The 22,419-nt window shown below is 35.2% G+C and overlaps 1 non-coding gene across 1 annotated transcript; it reads left to right on the top strand.

Moving 5' to 3' along the window:
* The first annotated feature begins 10,854 nt into the window (after positions 1-10,854).
* LOC131028841 (uncharacterized) lies at positions 10,855-13,611 on the top strand. The gene is made up of 2 exons (XR_009372579.1): positions 10,855-11,310; positions 12,996-13,611. It is a non-coding gene; the product is annotated as an uncharacterized LOC131028841 (transcript).
* The last annotated feature ends 8,808 nt before the right edge of the window (positions 13,612-22,419 follow it).

The following is a 22,419-nucleotide window of genomic DNA, read 5'->3' as shown; positions in this document are numbered from 1 at the left end:
GGAAAACCCACGGTGGGAGTTAGTACCCACAAAGATTTGTACTCTTTTAAAATAGTTATGTTAGGAGCTTACAATACGCCCTGTTAGGAGTCACCCGGTTAAGGGATTTGGATGTGCAGCCCGGTTAAGAGCTTAATGACCTATTAGGATCAACCTCGTGAGAGAATTTACCACTCTTTTTTGAGAGCTACCCTGTTAGGGGATTTACAAGATTAAGGCATGCCAGAACCTACCCAGTTAAGGGATTTAATCTGCAGTAATTGTTAGAGAACAACAATGAAAAAGTGATCTATTACTTGCACTTCTTAGCTTGTTAAATCAAATCCAGTTATGCTTCACTATCTGCAACTCTCAGACAGACCTAGCTCTTATTTGGTACAACTTCACACTTTTCTCTAAGATCACTGACACAATAAACATCAACTAAGCCAATATAAATAATGCTTTCCACTAGGTCGACCACTAAACCCTAAATTACATCATAGATCATCACAGATCTTTACAACTCATTATAGATCATCATGTGGATTGTTACAATCAATTGCAAATCAATATCAACCGTTCAATGATCATAAGTTGTCACGGAAATTTGATCTGGTACAAAGTCAAACCCTTAGCTCACTCCGCTAAGCACTTTGCACATTCCCAAGAAATTCGCTCTCCAAACGCACCAAAACATCTTTCAAACATTTCACGTGATTTGTGTCACGTTATCATCAACACGTGAACTTGTTGTCAATCACCACCATACCAAAAATCATTACCGGTTTTATGATTTCTTCACCGGTTCTAAAACCCTTCTTAAACCTTGGCAAACCTTCATCAAAAATTAGAAACATGCCTTCTGATAGTCATCACAAGATGCGGTTCCGGTCAGATACTTATTACCATGATAAAATCTTATATTCCAAACCGCAAATCACCAATCATCGCCAATCTTCTGCTTCAAGTAAAACATCTCTGCATATACTGGTTAAAGTTCTATTTCATAGACTTTTGTATATTGTCGATAAACCCTATCTTCGGTAGACTGAATCACTTAGATGACAAACCAAACATTAGGAAACATCAGTTAACATCATTTAACATCAATTTTCATCAATGACAACACAAATAACAAATCAAGTCATCTAATCACAAAATCTCAATCTCTTCATCACAAATAGTCTTCTATCCTTTATTGATGCAGTCGTCAGTCTTTAACTGTATCACCTCATTTGTATCACTTATGTCAATCATGCCAATAGGACCAAAATAGGACACATTTAGAGAAGAACAAAAAGTATGAGCGTCCCCCATGTCTCCAAAGAGGGAGTGAAAGGACCTGGTTTTAGATGAAAAGGAGAAATCTGAAAAGAGAAAAGGAAATACACCATCGGGTGAAGGAAGGTATGTGATACTATTAACAATGTAATTATTTACTAATTACTCTTTATATTTACATAGTCTAACATATTTCAAACTTTTCATAGGCTGCCCGACACATCGAAGGCAACTAAGGCAAGACTAAAAAAAACGGGCAACACAAACTTGGCTCTAGTGGTTATATGAAAGTTGATGCACGAATTTTAAGTATCAATAAATGAAATATCGCATTGAAATAATAAATTGAAAACAATTTTTTTTAATCAAACAATAGAAGCCAAATTCATGATATTAAGCAAAAATACAGGGCTTTGAATTCAGTAGAGCGCCCACAGAAGATGACATGAAAATTGCCTTCGAGCAAGGCTATGGAGTCGTAGCCGAACGCATAAGAGAATTGAGTGGGCAAACACAAGATTTTGGTTTATCCATCACACAGGTAAATAAGCTAAATGAAAATTATTTAAAATTGAATACTTAAGCAATAATCTATTCGATGTTAATTTCCAACATAAAGTGACTATATTTGCTTTAAATAAGCAAGCAATTATAACAATGCACATGACATTGGAATGCAACCTGCTAAGGGTGGAACACAACCTGCACATGATGAAGGTCATGGTGTGCATCCCAGTATTGGAGGTATTCATGTGCTATACAATTTTTTTTTATATAATTACTAATACAATTAAACATCTTTAATTGAAATTGGTGTAGTAATTAATGTAACCTTTTTGTTTTTATTTTAGAGCATGTAGAGCATGGTGAACAAGTTGAGCATGATCAGAGTAGACAACATCAAGAACATGATGTGCCCCCGTCAGGTAAAGAGGACCATTGTTATTCCTGTAAACGAATTTAATTGCAATTGGTGTATTGATTTATGTAACCTTTCGTGTTTCAACTCTAGAGGATTTAGAGGGTGTTCAACAGGTTGAGGATGAAGCTAGACAAAATGATCAGGAAGATGATGTGGCCCCATCAAATAAAGAGCACCCCCATAATGTTCTTTTAATTAATGAAATACTTGTAACAATAATAAAAAATCTTATGAATTTAACCCATTTCTTTGTTATTGCAGCGAACCCCCCTTTGCATAGGCGTCCTCGTCATGAGTACATGACTAGACATACATTAAGATCACGAGTAGAGGGCACAACAACTGAAGAGGGGAAAAATGATGAAGAAAACGATGCTCCACTTAGTCTTTACTTAACTTCAATAAATAAATAAATGATTGTAATCGTATTATTTGTTAATGAATGAATTTTATGTGTTAATGAATGATATGTGTTAATTAATGTTGATGAATGTTACGTGTTAATAATTGTTAATGAATGATATGTTATAATGAAAGAATGTTGTATTTTATTAATGGATGAAAGAATGAATGAATGTTATATGTTAATGGGAAATTTAGAGTGATGTTATGGGGGGAGGGGCCAAATGAGCTTCCACGTTCACGTGGTTGGCCATGTTAAGTAGAGAATATTAAACTATTGTTGAAACAAAGAGAAGCTCAATAAGGTAACACACTTTTCAATATTTCATTATGCTCCACTGTTAATCTTATTGAATAATATGTATTGAATCTTAATTGCAGGGTCCAACAGAGCCAACACGAACAACAACACAAGAAGTTACTTAGTGGAGACCATCATAGGCAAGGTCCTTGATTAAGATTTTGTTGTTTATATTCATATCGTTGATTACAGAAAATAGATTTTGTTGTTTATATTCATATTGCTGATTACATAGGCAAATATTCATTTAACTTTTTAAAAGGGCAGCCATCAAATACACCAAATAGTTATATAAGTTTGAGATCTAAGATTAGCTAAGTCTATTAAGTAGCTAAGATCAAAATTTATCTGGCCGAGATCCAACTATTGTGAGGAATTTAGTAAAAGTGGAAGCCATTTTGAAGTGATCTATGACTTTCATTGTGATTGAGGCAAGGAGTTATGCGGAGTCACAGGGAAACTTGGTAGAATACCCAATCCCAACACACATACACACTCTCCAAGGGACTTACTCACTCATTTTACCCTTCTCAAATGACTCAACAAGTCACTGGTTGACAACACATGCTTTCAATGTGACCTTCCTTCCTATAGCCCTAATTCCCAATAGGTTATACATTCCCTTACAAAGGCAATACACCAATAATATGGCATAGACCCAAACCACCCATACACAATGCCTTCATACATCCTATGAGACATGATTCAAGCATTGGAAGTGATTCTTAAACTTCCTAGAATAGACTTTTTTTTTTTAAATTACTTGTTTGTTGGAATTCTGACATAAATGCCTAACATAGGCCCCAACGAGAGTGTTGTACCTACGATGAAGTGTTTTTTGTCACAGGTACAACATTCTCGTCGGAGCTTACTTACATTTGTCATCAGAATTCCTACGTTATCCCCATCATTTTCTGACGAGATTGTTGTACTTGCAACGACAAATTTCATTGCAGGTAAAACATTCCCATTAGAGCATAGAGTCATTTATCGTCGGAATTCCAATGAAAACCCCAACATGTACCGACGACAATAGTGTACATGGTTCATTGGAGGTTTGACGAGTTCGTCAAAATTCTGATGAATTAGACCACCACAGTATGTATCAATTTTTGACAAACATAGCATTGAAATTTTGACGAAAAGTTGTTAGTCGAATATGATGACAAAATTTGAGCGACAAAAATATTTTCAACATTTTATCAGATCTATGACATTAATATGTCAAAATTCCAATGATAGTTTGTCGAAAAATGACCCCAAATGTGTTAGTGATTTATTTCAATTCTAGATAAATAGTCCTTCACCTTGGAGCCCCATTATTGTTTGCTCACCCCTATAATCTCCTCCAACCCATCTCACTTGTTGAGGGCATCATGGCCATCCCATGAGTCCTCCCAAAATAATGCTTTTGAGCCATCCCCCACATTCCAAGAGATGTGCTCCACAATTACTAGCCTACATGAAATAATGAAATTTCAAATGGTTGACCCTCTTGGAGAATTTCAAATGGTAAGATTTTGATCCCTTGCTTGTGAATCCAAGTACTTATCTTTCAAGATCCAAACCCAAATGTGATCTGGATTGCAATACATCACCCAAATCAATCTTGCTCCCATTACTTCATTCAGAATCTACCATTTTCTTAACCCCACACCCCTTGACATCTTAGGTTTGTAGATGCTCTCCCATGCTAACAATGAAATTTTATCTTAATCTTGATTACCATTCCACAAGAATTTTCTCATTTTTTGTTCAACGACTTTGATTATTTTATTAGGAATCTTATTACAAATCATCAAATAAATAGATATTGCTGATACTACTATATTTAGCACTAGAATCTACCCCATTGAGGTCAACCATCTACTTTTCCAACCTTCCAACTTTCCTAGACAACTATCTACCAATGGTTTCCCTAAGGAGGTTTTTGACACTCCTCCAAAGAGGGGCATACCCATATATTTCCCAGGAAGAGAACCTAGCTTAATACTTAGAATATTAGCTATTTCCTTTTGTTTTAGTACAATAGTATTAAAGAATTTTTTTTGACTTGTGTCAGTTATTGCATTGACCAAAAGATCTATTATAATCATCCAATGTAGATGTCATACATCTTGCCTCCCTAAAGGAAGCCTCCTCCATCAGAACAATATCATTAAAGAATTGAATATGTGAATTAACTTCAACATTTCTTGCTATCTTAACCCCCTTCCACTACCCATTTTCTCACTTCTTTGAAATCAATCTCCCAAGAAATTTTGTCATTATAACAAATAAGAAAGGGGACATAGTGTCTCCTTGCCAGAGGCCCCCTGAAGAGGAGAAAAAGCCCTGGGGACTCCCATTCACTAGCAAAGAGAAATGAGGACTACATATACAACTTTGGATCCACTCCGTCCATTAAGGACAAAACCCAAATTTCTACACTACTTTTAAAATAAATTATCTATTCACTTTATCGTACACTTTCTTGATGTCTAGCTTCATAAACATCTTCTCTGTTTTAGCCAGCCTGATGGAATGGATTACTTCATGAGGAATGATTACTCCTACTATCGATATCCCTAAAGCAATTCCACTTTGCTCATTCAAGATAATCACTCTCAAAAATCATTTCAAATGATTTTCATGACTTTTGAAATAATCTTATATATTGTGTTACAAAGGGATATCGATATGAAATCAGCAAAGGAATCAACTTTATATCCTTCTTCAAAATCAATATGATAATATTATTATTCAAATCTTTCAACACCTTACTATCTCATCCAGACTCCTCCATAACCTTTCAAATATCTTCTTGAAAGATATGCCAAAACTTCTGGAGGAAATGGTAGGAAATTCATCTGGCCTGAGGGCCTTCTCTCCACCCATTGAGAACACAATACTTTTAACCTCCTCCAGCTTAATTGGGGCTTGAAGCATTTGATTTTTCTCATAAGATACCAAAGGAGGAATCACATTCAACACATTGTCATTGACCTCACCTAGATCAACACCATCTATAAAAAGAAAGCTTGGAAAAGGCTCTAGCAACCACTGACCATCTGCACTTTTGATTTTGTGGATTTTGTTGATCAATCATCTTGCCTTTACAACATTACAAAAATACTTTGTATTCATATTCCCTTCCTTCAACCAACACTCCCTTCATTTCTGCCTCTAGTAAATTTTCTTTTGAGCAAAAATCTTCAAGTAATATGAATGAAGTTTTTTTATCTTCTATAAATTCAACTTCCACCATTGCATTATTACATATCTTGTTATTTAGGGCTTCAAGTTGTTGTTCTATTAGAAGTTTATCCACAAAAACATCTTTAAACTGAGTCCTATTCCATTCTTTCAGACAAGCTTTAACATACTGTAACTTCTTTAAAAAGATGAAAGCTTTCTTACCTTCTCATTGTGGGCCATTCCTCCACCAACCAACAATAAGATCATTCATACCTTCCATTTTTAACCATATTTTTCAAATTTGAATGGGCATCTAATTGGAATAGAGTCTCTTTAAGTAATGAGAGAGATCGGGAAGTGGTCCAAACCTAAGAAGGGTGCAATTTATGCCTCATGCACCGCTGAAATCCTAGCCCAAGATCGTTCTAAAAAGAAGCAATCCATCTTCTTAGCAATATTGAAGATGCCCGCTCTACGATTATTCCAAGTAAAGGAACCATTCTTGAATTTAACTTCAAGTAACCCATTGGTAGTAACAAAATTTTGGAAGACTCTCAGTACTCTAACAAAGTTGGTTCTCCCACCACTCTTATCCTATGATTCCAAAGTTGCATTAAAGTTCCTTCCAATCAACCAATTACATATTGTTAAAGTTTTGAATAACTCTAGAGAGAGTATCCTAGAGTTCTTTTTTTTGACTTATACTAGCAAGGCCATAAACATTTAGAACTGGGAATATATACCTCAAGAAGATTGAAATTAATCTAACCAACTACCAATTTTTCTCTTGGAGTAAAAGGACACAATCAATCACTCTTGGATTCCACAACACAACCAAACCTCCTAACGCCCCTTCTGCCTCCACATTGAAGCCATTCCAAATGTGCCGCCCTTTCAATAAGCTATCAACTTCACTGCTACTAAGTTTGGTTTCTTGGACCAAAACACAATTCAATTTTATCTGATAAAAACACATTTTGATTAGATTCCTCTTGTTAGGGGCATTGCAGCCCTTGACATTATATGATAGGATTTTCATGGCTCTTTGGAGGGGTAGCTCCCTCCCATATCTCAATTTTATTTTCCCTTTAGCGCTACTAGCCAACTCCAGTTTCATCTTGTTTGTTTTCAAATCTTTTTGCCTTTTTTCCCTATTTTTACACTTCTATTTTTCACCAACAACTGACTAATGGTTCTCTTTTCTATGCCCTCTTCATCGATCAAACCCACCAAATCTTCATCTCTTGCCAATGATAAATACAATCATCCCTTGACCTTTTGGTCTAGTTCATCATTATCTCTTAATTGTTCATCAGAAGAAACATCTTCTCTCTTTGGAGAGATATAAATATCTTTGAAACAACAATCAATCCGATCCTCCATGTTAGCCCATTCATTGTCCAAAACGACTATGTTCTCCCCTTTTGCCTCCTGCAATACCTTAGGATCCACTTCTCCCTGTGATAGGTTCTTATTGTTGGCATTATGGATGAATTGAATATGTGTTGCATTGATGTTTTGTCATTAATGTCAACACTAGCTGCTATGGTTGGTTACCAACAGACAAGTTTTGGTTACCAGTAGAAGATCTAGTGTTACCGATAGAAGAGACTATCTGTTGGACACTTCCGACATGTTTGGATCAGTGAAGTATATTTGATTTCATGTGTTATATGCTCCATGAGAATGTTTTGGTCAGTTGGTATTGGTTTGGTAATCGAATGCTATCATACACTCTAGTAACCCTTACCAACACTAGTTTAAGGCTTTATCGACAGAGCTTTCATTAAGGAATCATGACAGGATGCATAGTTGGTGTTGGTGCAACTTCTTCATGGATTTCAGGATGCTAAAGATGTTCTTTTATCGTGCTTCAACTACTTGAAGACATTTCTTTGGCGTGGTGGACCCAGAATAGGTCCGGTACCTATCTAGGTTATGGACCGGTATCATGCTAACGTGTACTCTACACGTTACCGGGATGTTCAAGATGATTTATGGATTTGTTATTGTTGTTTTGGTCTTAAGTTGACATGACATATCATTGTAATATGAAATCTTTTAATGATCTTATTGTAATATCTTTAGGTGGCCGACCTAATTGGTTTAGGCCTTAGGATTTGTATAAATAAGAGGTAGAAACTCTTTGTAAAGTATCATGGTTATTGGAAAGGTCATGGTCAAGGAATGTAATGTGTGAATATTGTAATATCATTTAGGCAGAGGAGTTGGTCGATCATTGGTGATCGAATTGGATTCGGAAGAGGATTTAGTCCTCCAACACTGAGCTTAACCGGGACTGCAATCAAGCATGGTAGATGCTATTTCTAGTAGTTCACTCTATTGGATTGTTGTCCATTTATCTTGAGATGGTTGTAGCCTCTCTATAGTCACTGAGACTCTTTTGTAATGAGCAGTATGCTCTAGTGCAGTGTGCCTTCCTGCAAGTGCAATCCCCTCATTGTAACACATACTTTCTGCATAAGTATCATCTGACTGTGGGTAGGCTTCCCACTATGGTTTTTCCATTTCTGGGTTTTCCACGTACAAATCATTGTGTTATGTGGTATGGTTGCTTTGCATTGATTATCTGGTTAATTGTTAAGTTGTATTGTTTACCAGTATCTGTTCCTACCGACATCTGTATATTTATTTAAGGTTGTATTATGGATTAAAAGTTATAATTTGTTAACAACTGATTCACCCACCCCCCCCCCCCCCCCTCTTAGTTGTTCACCGGTTATCCTAACACTTATCGTCCCTGTCCCTTGCCTCTTGAAAAAGTCTTGACCGAGAGTCCAACTCCTTCTCCAAATGCAAATCGTCCCAACTCTTCATCCTTTCATCCCTCAGCTCTAGAGAGGCCACCCCCTTTTACTATTACTTTAGACTATTTTGAGGAATAATATTATCCTCGGGGACATCTAGTCCAAACTCTTCAGAAGAATCAACTTTTTCCTTCTCTTCCATTGTAGTCACTATTGGACTAGCAAGAGAACCATCCTGAGATCCGAGTAAAGAAGTCTCTCTCTCCCCTTCCAATGCATCAACTCTCTCCTTAACTTGGGGGTTAAAATGGTTAGGAGGGTGAACTAGGTCCCCTAACAGGTTTACAATCTTATCAATAGATTTATTTTGCTCCAACACTTTACCTTTTTATATCTGTAATGCAGTCTTTTTGTTGGATGCCCGAGGCATTTCCATTTCTTACAATTTTTAAATATGTCCTCAACCTTAACTTGTCGACGCCACACACATTTTGATGAACAAAGTTCAATTTCTTTGGGGAGTGGTGGGAAGGGTCTCCAGAGAATGCAAATTTGAGCATAAATGTTGAAGTCATTTTTTTCCATAGCTTCATTCGCCTTCACAAATTTACCCAGTTTGTTCTCAATCATCTTTAGGATTTTTAGATGCTAGTATTCATTAGGAAGGTTATATAGTCTAATCCAAATGGGAATTTCCTCAATAATAGCCTTCAGAGGGTCAAAATTTGGGGACCCATCTCTAAAGTAGAAACCCATTCCTCTCATGAGAAAAGGGCCATTGTTCAGAATCCATTGCTTATCTTTAGGTTTTTCATAGATTACCAGATAAAAACCATTAGGTAATGTTTTCAAAGTGAAGTTCTTTCCCCATTGCTCATCAACCCATTTTTGGACCTTAACTAAAGTAGGCCATTCCCTCGCCCACTTCATAAATAAGGTTTTATCCTTCATTCAAGGCTTGAACAACTTCTTTCCCTTCCTCATTTTCAATCCTCGCTTAAATTAACCAAGAAGAAGAGGGCTACAAACTTGTCTTTTGAGATGACACCAACTTCTTTGGTGCTTTTGGTTTCCACATTTTTTCTTCTAGATTCTTGAAACCCCCCAAAGGATTCTTAAATAAGCCCGCATAGCCTCCACTATACAAGGGATGTGTCTATTTTCCCTACCATGAAAAGTATTTTCTGTGGATTGCTTGTAATGCCCAGTTGTTGAATCCTCCCAAGCTCGACCTAGCGGGTGCTAGGTGTTATTCTTGTAACATAATCTTCCCATCTAGTATTGCAAAGCTCGTCCATGCCAGAAGGGGAAAACCCCTAGTTGCCTGCCTCTCGGCGCCATATTTTACTATGTGGCGTTCATATTAGTGCTATGTTATTAGTTAAATTAACATCTTATCATTTTATAATTGCGTTAATTAAAGCTATACATTTAATCTTTTTATATGTTTGATATTTATAATTTTATATATTTTTTAAATTATTATTATAGAAAGTCAAGCGACTTTATTGGCATGTCATTGTCAAAAGAAATATGACAAAACTAGTTACTATTATGCAATAGTGAAATGACTATGGAATACTATTGTATGAAAATTCAAACAAAAATAGAAATTTGATCAACCTATTTTAATTCATGCTTCTCATTGATTGATGTTTGACATTTAACATGCTGACATCATCTATGACTCTAGAGTACTATATCATCTAAAAGAATAATAGATAAAGCAATTTGTGTATTTTTAAAAATATAAACATTAAGAAATTTGGTCAACCGATTTCAATTTTTTATTTTAATTAATTGATGCTTTGACATTTAATAAATTTGGGTGAATGCATTAGTATTCCTCCAAAAACTATATAATGATCAAATGATTTATTTAAAAATTAAATACTTAATCACATCATAAATATTAAAAAAATAACTTGATAAAAATTATTCTAAAATTTACTGAATACCTTCTAATAATAATAGCACATAATAAAATAAATATCAATTTTACACTACTACAATAGTTTTCTTATATCAGGAAGCCTCCACTCCATTATTTTAGAACGAAGTCCCCACACGAAACCCTTAACTGGATTTCACTTAAAGCCAAGCATTCGGGCACATCCTTCAATTTCACTCCAAGACCCAATTGAGTCTCGTCTCGTGGACTTTTGCATTTATTCAGTTGAGAAACAGACATACAAATCAACCAATGAATCAGCAGCCTTTTGACATCACAAGTACTAAAATTCAAAGTAATTAGAGGACATAGATCCACTGTAAAACTTGCTTTTAACCACCTTCCAGCTATTAACATCTAGAAATAGCCGTTTGGATTACATGCTGTCAGTTTGTTCCTTAAACAAGTAATAATAATATAATTGAGTCTGCATAAATTACAGTCAATTGACCCACTTATGAATAGGTCGAGTGGTCATAACCCAATTCATTCTACAATCGAAGGGCAGATCTTTTCCTTCATTCAGGTAAAGTGAACCTTACTTTCTGTAGAAAATTCTCTATATCGTTCTTTTTCTCTTTCTGCAATAACCGAATCTATTTTGTATGTTATTTTACGAACTGAAGATGTAAATTGAATATCCAATGCATCGTATATGTTACTGTGATTTGAAGATGTAAAATCGAACACCCAGTTGGTTTCATATGTAATTTTTAATGATCTGAAAAAAATCAAGTTCAATAGAAAAATTAGGAAGAAGATTCTACGCAGGAGGGCTGCAATTTAATTGAGCAGATAATTCTCCTGATTTAACTGCAATATATTATACATCTGTCCCTTTCTTTTAATATGATTTGAAGAGGAGCTAACTAGTAAAGATAATTTGGAATGTTTTTCAAATGATTAAGTTCATTCTTCTTGAATATCCACATTTTTTATTGCCATATACTGAAGTCTCAAATTTGCATTTGGGCCATTCTATATATTGAGCGGCTCTGCTTCAACACCTATATCGTCTTCCTTCTACGTTGCTATGAACTGATGCCTTATAATTCAGTTTGATCTACAACTTTTTTTTGGGTTCTACATCTATACCCAAATTGTTATCTCATTTTTTATAAAGATCCTTAGGGCAGATAGATATTCTTATATTTTTAAACCTTAGGGCAGATCTCCAAGAGAAAACGGGTGGGCTTGCATCTGTAATAAGGTTACATGCTGTACACATGCTTTGTTGGCATTATGCCTCTCCTCCATTAGGGGAAGAGGGCTGAGACCTCTTGAAGTCAGTCCATTAAGGTTATTTGTGCATTTGACCTTTAGGTACTCAACAACATACTTAAGCTGGTTTATGCATTTGATCCCTACCTCCCAACTGTTCCTGTTGCAAGACATTGGGGTGGGCTTAAAGACTTAACATAATCATATTGTACGCATAAGCATTGCTATAAGTTTGATCTTTATCTTCATCATATTCCTGTGGCTACATCAAAGGGTGGCCAATAGCTGGTTGAAATGGAAGCTTGGCTTACAGTTTGAAATTTCATTCCTTTCATGCTTTAGTTTGATGTTTCTGATAAAGTCCTATAACTTGGATATTCTGCTATAAACTTTCCTGACTTATAAATCACTCTCATTTGCAAATTAAGATCTGCTTTATAAAGCCTTATTTAAAGATGATATGTTATTGTAGGCATGCAACACAGTCATCCTATGGAGTAGGATCCTGTGCATTTTCTTGGGAAGTCTGACTGAATAAATTTAGGAGCCTTCTGTAGTGTATCTCATATATCAGCTCAACTATACATTTTAGGAGCATTAGCTGCCATTTTATAATATCCCCGACACAGAAATGTATCTCAATAATGCCGCATAGCAATAAAACTCTTCATCCAGCACTATAAACTTCCAGGTCTCCTAAATCGTAGCTGATCCACATCATTAGGAAAGATTCAATTTGTTTGTATTTTTGGATGAATTATTTTTCATGAACCCATGCAGGATTTTAAAACTGGAGCAATAGTCCCTTCAATTGGTTCACTTTCTATTTTTTAAGGGTTGCTTCTTTTAATTAACTTTTGATTTATTGGTTGCAAAATTTGTACATTCGATTTTCCCTAGTTATTATGTGTATAATGCATCTGCCTGTTTTGTGTTGCAAGTTGTGTGAACTAATTTTAGTCTTTGATAACATTGATTTTGCACTTCCAGCTGATTCCTCTGTTGACGTCTTATATTGAAATATTGATCCTAAATGGAAGCTTCAAAGTTCTCATTCAGTATATGGCCTCCTAGTGAAAGAACTAGGGCTGCAGTGGTAGAGCGTATGGAAAAAACACTCTCATCCACTTCTATACTTTCTAAGAAATATGGTCTGTTTGATACTGAAGAAGCATACGCTATTGCAAAGAGAATAGAAGAAGAGGCATTCACAGCTGCTCAAGATTTTGCAACTTCAGAATCTGGCGACAGTGGGACTGGGAGCCATGTATTGCAGTTCTATTCAAAGGAGATTAGTAAGCACATGTTAGATGCTGCTAAAAATCATGCTTCAAATAAAAATCCAAATAAGGATAATCAAAATTCTTCTTCAGAGGAAGCTTCCAGTCCTGGCACTTAGCTACTGATAGTTGATTTGCATGCCCTACTCTACCTTGTATTCTGTGGTCATGTGTTGTGCAAGTGTAATATTCAGCAGTTGGGTAAATATTTTATCTTTACCCCAAGAATTATATGCCTTTTGGACATTATAGGTTTATTATCTACCGTTTTTCTCTTTGTTTAATTTGTATTTATTTTGTGGTTTATGAGATGAATATTTCAGTTTCCTGTTTGGATATCCGTTTTCTTTGGTTTTTCTCATTTTTAACATATTTAAATCACGAAGAAGTTTCTCCTCAAAAAGAAATTTTTGTACTTGGGATTTTTGTCCACATAATTGTATATAGCAAACACAGATGAATTGCTGTTTTGCTGTAGTTCTCACATGCTTTTGCCAATTGTTTACAGCATCGAGGAGCATAACATCTGCTAACATTGAAAGCTTTTGCAGCAATTAGGAATTTTGATATAATCTCTCATCGAACACCCATCAGCTACTGGATCTTAACCAACGGACGACGCCCATGACTCCCCAAAATCTCTTTCAACAAAGCTTATTATAGGAAAAACCATTATTGCTTTTCTTCATGCTTTCTAGAATTAAGATTGCATATGGTAAATATTTTGGTGTGCACTGCTTTTGCCCCTCACTTGAAACACAAAACAGTTGAGTTTCATTCCATTTGACAATTAGTTTGCATTCCTTCTATGATATAAAAACTGCAATTTGGTGATCTATAATAGATCCAGGATTAGATAAGCTCAGTCAAAGATGACAAACACTTGAGAAAAATAGGGGAAAAAAGGCATCAGAAAATGTGGGACGAATCTGAGCCTGTGGAAATGACTGAGGTTGAATCTGTGTTGTGGATTTGACCCCTAAAAATTGGAAACAAAATGTGAAACAAACATTTGACTCTTCCACATCTGATTCTGTACAGGCCTTCAATTTGACAAGAGGGATCAACAAATAGCAGCAGCTATAAAGAAAGATGGAGAGTATTGGTTCCTTTATCCATGGTGATGTACAAAAGGAAAAATAAAAGATTGTATCATCTAAGAGTAGAGAGCTGAAGTAGAAGGGCTTGATAGAGAATATAATACACCTGTATTTGTCCATTTGAGCAATGCACACCAGTAGAAGAGCACTTACCTATCAACTGAGTCTCTAATTCTTTAGACAGTTTTCCCAAGATAAAAGTCTTGTGTTTGTGTTGCATCTTTGCATTTCAGTACTTCATTTCTTTACAAACAACTCTTTAATTTCTCCATATTAATCCAATCATTTGGATGTCCAAGTAGAACAGTAATTTATTTTCTTGATTCCCTAGTTTTTAACTTATTTGGTGGAAATTACATATCAATTGATATCAAAGCATGAAGCTCTTGGGGCATGTAGAGGAATTTTGGTAACACATAAGATTTTTATGTTTAATCATTTTTTATTTTTTTGCAAATTAATCTCAAGGTGTGCAGGTTGCAAAGAACAACCATGACCAATTCCATGAAGAAGAAGTTTGAAGAACTCCAAAAAAGCCATGAGTTGGTGTTGGAAGAAAATCAACTTCTTTGGAAAGAGGTGCACCCTTTAACTTCTAAGGGAGCAAATTGAAGAGTTGCAAATATAGAAGTACCAATCTGAATTTTTGATTGGAATGCTCAAGCAAATACAACAAAAGTTGGCAGTAAAAGCTAAATTGCTATCAAAATTCCAAGAAAAGAAAGAGGGTCTACAATGAAGAATGAACCAACCTCACCAAAAGATGAACAAGCAAAAGAGTTATGCAAGGAAAATACCTATGTTTCTTTAATGGATTAAAATCTGATAATTCTTCGGGCAAATTTGAAAGGTGTACGAAGAGTATAGAATCCAAGTTGTCAGAGAAAATGTGGTATAAAGGAAGAGGGATTGATAAAGACATCAAAGGAATCCTCAAACCCATTATAGTAAAAGAAAGACCACCACATGAGGGACTTGGGCTTGAGTGCATGGAAATTGATGAATGCTCTAAGATGTCTGCACCATGTCCCAATCAAGAACAGAAAATGAGAGGTAAAAGTTTCACTAAATAGTATATTGTCTTTGTAACGCCTCTAAAGGATTGTATGTTGACAGAAAAAGGCTATGCAACAATCTAGATGGGAAGAAAAGAGCAAGAATTGACTATTGGAGGACAAGGAAGCAGAAAAATGCAGAACAGAGGATACTCCCATGAATGACATAGGAAAGACAATCTCGTGTCTTCAGGAATGACCCATTTCAAGCTTGCATCTGCAGAAGTGATGCTCATCTAAATAGAGAGTATTCACAGAATGGAGGAACATTGAAAGATACCATGCAATCAAAAGAAGCACACAAAGATAATTTGCAGATATAAAAAGAATAAATGGGGGGATTCCACTCTACCCATTTCACCACTAGCCAAGCCTAAGGAAGAGGTGAAAGAGCATGTGGGTAAATAGGGTAAAGAGTCTATTTTTTGTTTCATTTGCAAAAACAAAGGACCTAATGCACAAGAAATTATGTTTCTTGTTCCATGTACTACATGTGGAAAAAGTAGCCATTGTAAAATAATACGCAATGCTAAAACTACTAAGAAATACATGATACCTTGTAAGGGTGGTAAAAGAAGAGCTACTTTCCTAAGCAAAGAGAGGGGAAATGCCAAAACACACTCAAAGAAGGTAATAAGAAAATGGTTTGAGTATGCATAAAAATAAAAACTATTTCTCTCATTGTAAAATAGAAGAACATTGGGATATCAAATGCTGGAAACTTCATCTTGAGCAGCCACAAGGGGTAGAAAATAACACTACAGAACCAAGTTCAAGAAGAAACAACCTTTTCTTGATGGTAAACCACCATTGAATGGTAGGGTATGACAATAGATACTTAGATAGAGCATCTATTTAACTCACAAAGGAGATAAGTGTGGAGATATAGCATTTGGTTTGCACTTTGAGGTTTTCCTAAGGATTGAGTAACATTCCTAACTGTGCTTGTATGGTAGTTGGTTGTTATTCAGCCTTCACATTTCTTGCATAAAAAATAAATATTTAAATCCTTTTTTTGTATAAGGCAGGCAAGGATAAATGATAGCTTTTTGAATGAGGACGTGTTTATTCTCACAATTAAAATAAGTAACATGGACAGTTTGTAGGAAATATTTTCCATAGTTGTAAGCATAGTTAAAAAGACCCAACAAGTAGAGCAAACTAAGGCCCAAAGACTTGGACCTTTCAAACTATTTGAGTTTGCTAGACTTGATGAACGTAGTGAGGCTTGTTTGGAAGCTTGACCATGTTAGTTAGGTGGAAAGCTAAACAAAAGCAAAAAAAATCAAAATGCTTAAACTTCAAACAAGTAAAATAATATTAAATGCTTGAAACTGATATTCATTTCATTTGCAAGCACATACAAGGAGAGAAAAAGAGAATTAAAGCCAAAGACACAATCCATTGAAGCGAAACCAACAAACATTTTCGCAGCAAAAAAATTTAGGGCCTAATTATTGCACCATTGCTTCAATACTTGTGTTTTTTGGAGATTTTGGAGGAATCTTGGAGCTTGGTTAAAATCAATTAAGCTGTGAAAAATGGCATGTGCCATGGAGGCTTGTGTAGTTTCAAGATGATTTATGTAGTGGCTAGGTTGCCTACGAGAACAAAGATAAATGCAAAAGCATAGATATGCCTGAAAAAGCGATCAGATATTCTTGGTTGCATGGAAAAATACAATTGACATGCAAAAATAAGCTTGCGTTATGAAAATGGTGGGAAATAAACTTGTGTGACAAGCAAACAGGGACGAAAATGATGTCATTTGCCCCAATTCAGGTTTTTTTGTCCATATTTTGATTTAGGAAAATGTTTCCTAGATTTTGGGATGTCTCTGGTACGAGAAATGCATCCTAGTCCCTGAGATGCATGCTAAGGGGTCAGAGATGCCACTCCCTGCAGCTATGAATGTTTGTTTGTCGAGTCAATCCCTATCCTAAGTAATGCTCCTATGGTTGTAAATTTGTAATGACATTTGTGGACTTGTCTAAGATACAAACATAGAACCTCACATATAGCTAGTGATGCTAGGTTGAGTGATACAAGCCCATCTCTACAATACTTATGACTCCATGTAATTTTTATTTTGATGCTGATGGGTGATTTGAGTCGGATTTGACACACTGATCAACTCTGGACAAGCGTGAAGTGTACCTCACCTCTTTTGAAAGGAAATCAACCATCCCCAAGGTCTATATTGCTAGGTCATGGTCATGTAGGATAACTTAGCAGTTATTGTAATGCTCCATTTTAAGGGGCCTGTGGTGTATCAGAATTTGTTCAAACAAACAAGTAGTTAGTTGCACAAATTGATTAGTGTTTTCAGATCTATGTTTTATCATACATTGATCAAAAAATTCATTTATCTTAGATGTCACTTTGGAGTTCATAAATCAACAATAAACATAGTTGCAAACACAAGATTCAATTTTATAATAGTAAATTACAAGTTCTTATCCGAAAATTAATCTTATCCTAATTAGATACGCAGAAAATTGCAAAAGAAATAAGGTTTTGAAGCTATGTTTTATGGCATTTCGGGGATGGGGACAGTGGGATGGCAGGGGATATGTTTTGGGGACAGCGTTTTTGAGGGCCATTTTTTGGAGATGGTGAGGGGACAGCAAAATATATATATAGAGGGAGATAATCAAATTTCTACAAGTTAATGGACAAGTATAACAGCAGCAATTAACATGACACTGTTAAAATGACACCGAATGATGTCTGCAGAAGCCTGCACACCAATTACATTCCAAAAAAATTGTCTTTCTATACTTCTCATACAATACCCCACTGTACTAGATCATGGCCAATTCACCTTTAATCTCTTTTGCAACTCACTCTAATACCATAGACTTTGAGTTAAAGTTTGAAAAATAAAATCAGAAATTCAAATTATTGCTGTGAGTGTTAATTGTTAAATAACTTATATCGTTAGCTATGAATCTGAATCATGATATGTTTATTGCTTCTGTACCACTGTCACTGCTGTCATGATATTTTTATTGCTGCTGTTATAATGCTGTCATAATATATTTAACAATCTTTTTCTAATGTCATGAATCATTTCTTTCTAAACATTATAAATAGTTGTCTTGCCATTGGGTACAGTTGAGAGATGTCTTAGACGACCTTTCTGTCTTGGGGATGGCCAAATGCCTCCACAGCATTTCTAAATACTGCAACACATTTAGGAAATGTTTCAAAAATTTGAAGTTATTGGGAATGGTGATGGCGAGGGGACATCCCTTGCCATCCCACATTACCTGAAATGCCATTAGGGACGGTCGATTTGAGGGCTGGGGCAGTGGGGACATGTACCAATGGAACACAGGTTTGAAGAGAGAAAATGAGCCTGTTTTGTGGAGATAAGAATTCTGTCTTTGTTGAAGAGATCAATTTCTTGTAAAACCATTCCTTGTTTGGTTTGTTTACACATGACGATGTAGACAAGAAAGGTGTACGAGTTTGAGGACAATTAACAATGAAAAATAATGCACTAACTACCAATTATATGCATGAATCAGGTGCATACAACCCTCAAAGCCTCTATTTTTGAGATATTTCATGAAGTGCTTGTTGGAATTCATCAACATTTAGGTGGAGTACAAAGATTCATCAAAACAGTATATAAGTTCATGTTTGGAAAACTCAAGAAACTAAAGGAAAAACAAGTAAAAGGTCTAGATTTATTATTAAAACAAAGAGTTTCCAACCACTATAAAAAATCCTATGGCCTAAAATAAACAAGCATTTAATGTTTGTAGCAACCATGGGTTCCTTCAAAACAAAAGCATCCTTAGCATCCTCACAAATCTATATAGTGACACACGTTCTAAGGTGTGTGTTTTTATCTTTCTCTAAGCATGCCTTCATGTACACTATCTTCTAGGCACAAGTTACAAAGCATGCTCTTTTCCCTTATAGACATGGCTTGTATGAATTGTTCCCTAAGAATAACATTTAGTTCTTTTGCCAAGTTGCTTTTAGTCAATACATGCAAATGATGAAACTGTAAGGCAGACTTACAGTTGGGGTCTGCAAAGTACATAGGAGACTAGGAAGTCCGTAGTGTAAATTGGCGGAGATGGAGCTTGTCATGCAATCTGCATTTGCAAGGAAGGGCCAAAATTTTGTGGGGCATATGCATGTTAGAGCAATGGAAATGAGAAGCAAGGATGCAACTTGTAGGAAGGGATGAAAGTTCTATTGAGACTATTTGTTAGAAAGTGAAAATGGGGAAGCAATTTGCAAAAGTTGCAAAGTTGCATGCGAGGTCTGAAATTCTACAAGAAATAAAGGGAATGGGAAGCATATACAAAAGTTGCATGTAGAGTCCAAAATTCTTCAAGCATGAAAGGGAGTGGGAAGCAGAGGTTGGGAAGCAATTTGCAAAAGTTGCAAAGTTGCATTGTAAATTCGCATCTCCACAAGGACATGGTTCATAAGTGCAATGTGGGTTTGTAAGTTTGCATGTGTGCATAAAATGCACACAAACCCATAATGTATAAGTATTGTGGAATAGGGAGGTAGAAGTGCAAAACAACTTTGTAGACATGCATGACTATACCTTAGTTTTGTGGTTCCAATCATTACATACAATTTGTGGGATTGCATGTTTTAGGAGTAACGATTCATATTGTAAAATAAAAAATATGTACACAAAGGATGTGAACCCACACAAGATTCGTATATAGTAGTTTGCAAAAATTTAAATGGCAGGGAAAGTTGAGTTTGTGTCACTTGTGTTAGGGGTTCTATGTTTCACAATGTCATGTTTTAAAATACTATGACTTGAGTGAGCAAGCATGCATAAACTTATAGAGATGCAAGGGAACTTTACATCTCCACCAAGATGTACAAATTGAGCAAAAAAACACAATACTTGAAATTTTTTAACATTTGAACACAACACAAAAGATTTAGATAGGTAGTAAAGCACTACATTGAACATGAATTGACCGAGGTAGCTCATTTATGAGTTTTTGGATTGGTAATTTATGATGGGCCAAAAATAAGGACTAGGGTAGTACTTGCAAGCATGAATGTGGCTTTTTGTGTTGCATAGTAGATCTTCCCCATGGATCTAATTTAATATCCGACTCCACCAAATCATCCTGCATGACAAGAAAAAAAAGAACATCAAATTCACGAAGACAAATAAACATTGGAACAATCTCAAAGCATGTAGTAACGACCTTCAAAATATGATTTAACCATCCAAACCATATCTAGCTTAGGATAATCCGAATACAACACGTAACTCGCAACCATCCACAAATCAAGCAAGAATCATTTACTCATGCAATTGAATTCAAGTAGATGATGTAAACCATAATCTCAAAATGATCTATTCAAAATGATAAACAAATGCTCTAAGAGGAGAAACCATGAATAATCAATCAAAATAAGAATCAAGACTTTTCCACTTTGAAATCATCAAAATGCAAGCCAACCATTGTTAACAATGACCAAAATAAAATTTACAACTGAAACTGAAGTAATCAAGACAATGATAACTGAAAACCTGATTAAAGACACCAAAAAAAAGGGTCCACATTTCTACTAAGATAAATGAGACAGGTTGTGTGAGACACAACACCATGGATATCATAATCCATGAGAGTCACACACCTAAAACACTTGAGAATATTTGTATATTTGAAAATGTTGTTTCCTTCAACTGAAATCTGCATTTGTACTCATTTGTTTGATGTATACTTGTGGATGTGACTAAAGTAGACACCAAAAAAAGAGGTCCACATTTCTACTAAGATAAATGGTATAGTTCGTGTGAGAAACAACACCATGGATATCATAATCCATGAGAGTCATACACCTAAAACACTTGAGAATATTTGTATATTTGAAAATGTTGTTTCCTTCTACTCAAATCTGCATTTGTTCTCATTTGATTGATGCATACTTGCGTATGTGATTAAAGTAGCTTGTAACTGATAAGCTTATTATGTCTTTAAATTTGATTTACTTAAGGGTGCATAGTAAAAGCTTTTAAGCCATAAAAAATCTCTTTATCTCATTGGTTTTTCAATTTGCCAAGTCTAAGTGGAGTTTGAGTCCAAGAAAAAAATCAGCTTGCCAAGTCTAAGCCAAGTCCAAGACTTGTTAGGGTTTAGGTAGATCGGAGCAATAAGCAATATTAAATATAATGTAGAACAAAAGAGACAAAAATAACAAATCACATTAACACATAGATTCAACGTGGTTTTGTAATGTCCCCTAATTGGGAATGCCCTAAATTTGCTCTAATTCTCAATTTCCAAACAAACAAATGGGGTTAGAGAATACCTTTTCACTTTGATTGAGACCATGCAAACAAGTTAGGAATTATTCATAATCATAATTCATAAAATAGATCTCTTTAATCAGAAGGCAACAAGTATATATTAGAAATATAGATATAATCACAAGATTGCTTAAACTAGTTTGAGAAGGCTCAATCATAGAAGAGCTAAGATAGTATGACTTGATAGGGCGCCCTAGACATCCTCTACCATAGGCCCAAGAACGGATATACCATCCCTCTTGATCTCATGTGGCCCATGGAATACTATATACTTATACCAATTAATATAAGTATATAGTATTCATATCTTATCAATAATTTATGCATTTACCAAAATATATATATATTTTCAATCACACATAATTATTATACACATAATTATATTGATAAACTAATTCTTCATGCAACTCACATTTGTAGGCATAAGTAATCTATCTATTTCCCATATAATTAACATAACACGTAGGTGCATTAAGAAGTTAATCCTGCATACCACACGGATTGATATGTGAGTATTTAATCAGATCTGCTGTGGGCGACTATCTCTGTTGATGATTGATCTACTGCTACAAACATTGGTAAAGATCTTGTTAATCCAATTACATTACTATCCAATGTTAATATAGTTGCTGTTCATTTGTTCTGATTTCTGTAATTTTAGGTCTG

Source organism: Cryptomeria japonica, chromosome 5 (assembly GCF_030272615.1).
Source record: "Cryptomeria japonica chromosome 5, Sugi_1.0, whole genome shotgun sequence".
NCBI classification, from domain to species: Eukaryota; Viridiplantae; Streptophyta; class Pinopsida; order Cupressales; family Cupressaceae; genus Cryptomeria; species Cryptomeria japonica.
The sequence above is the reverse complement of the archived record's forward strand: the minus strand, read 5'-3'. Positions and strand labels throughout refer to the sequence as shown.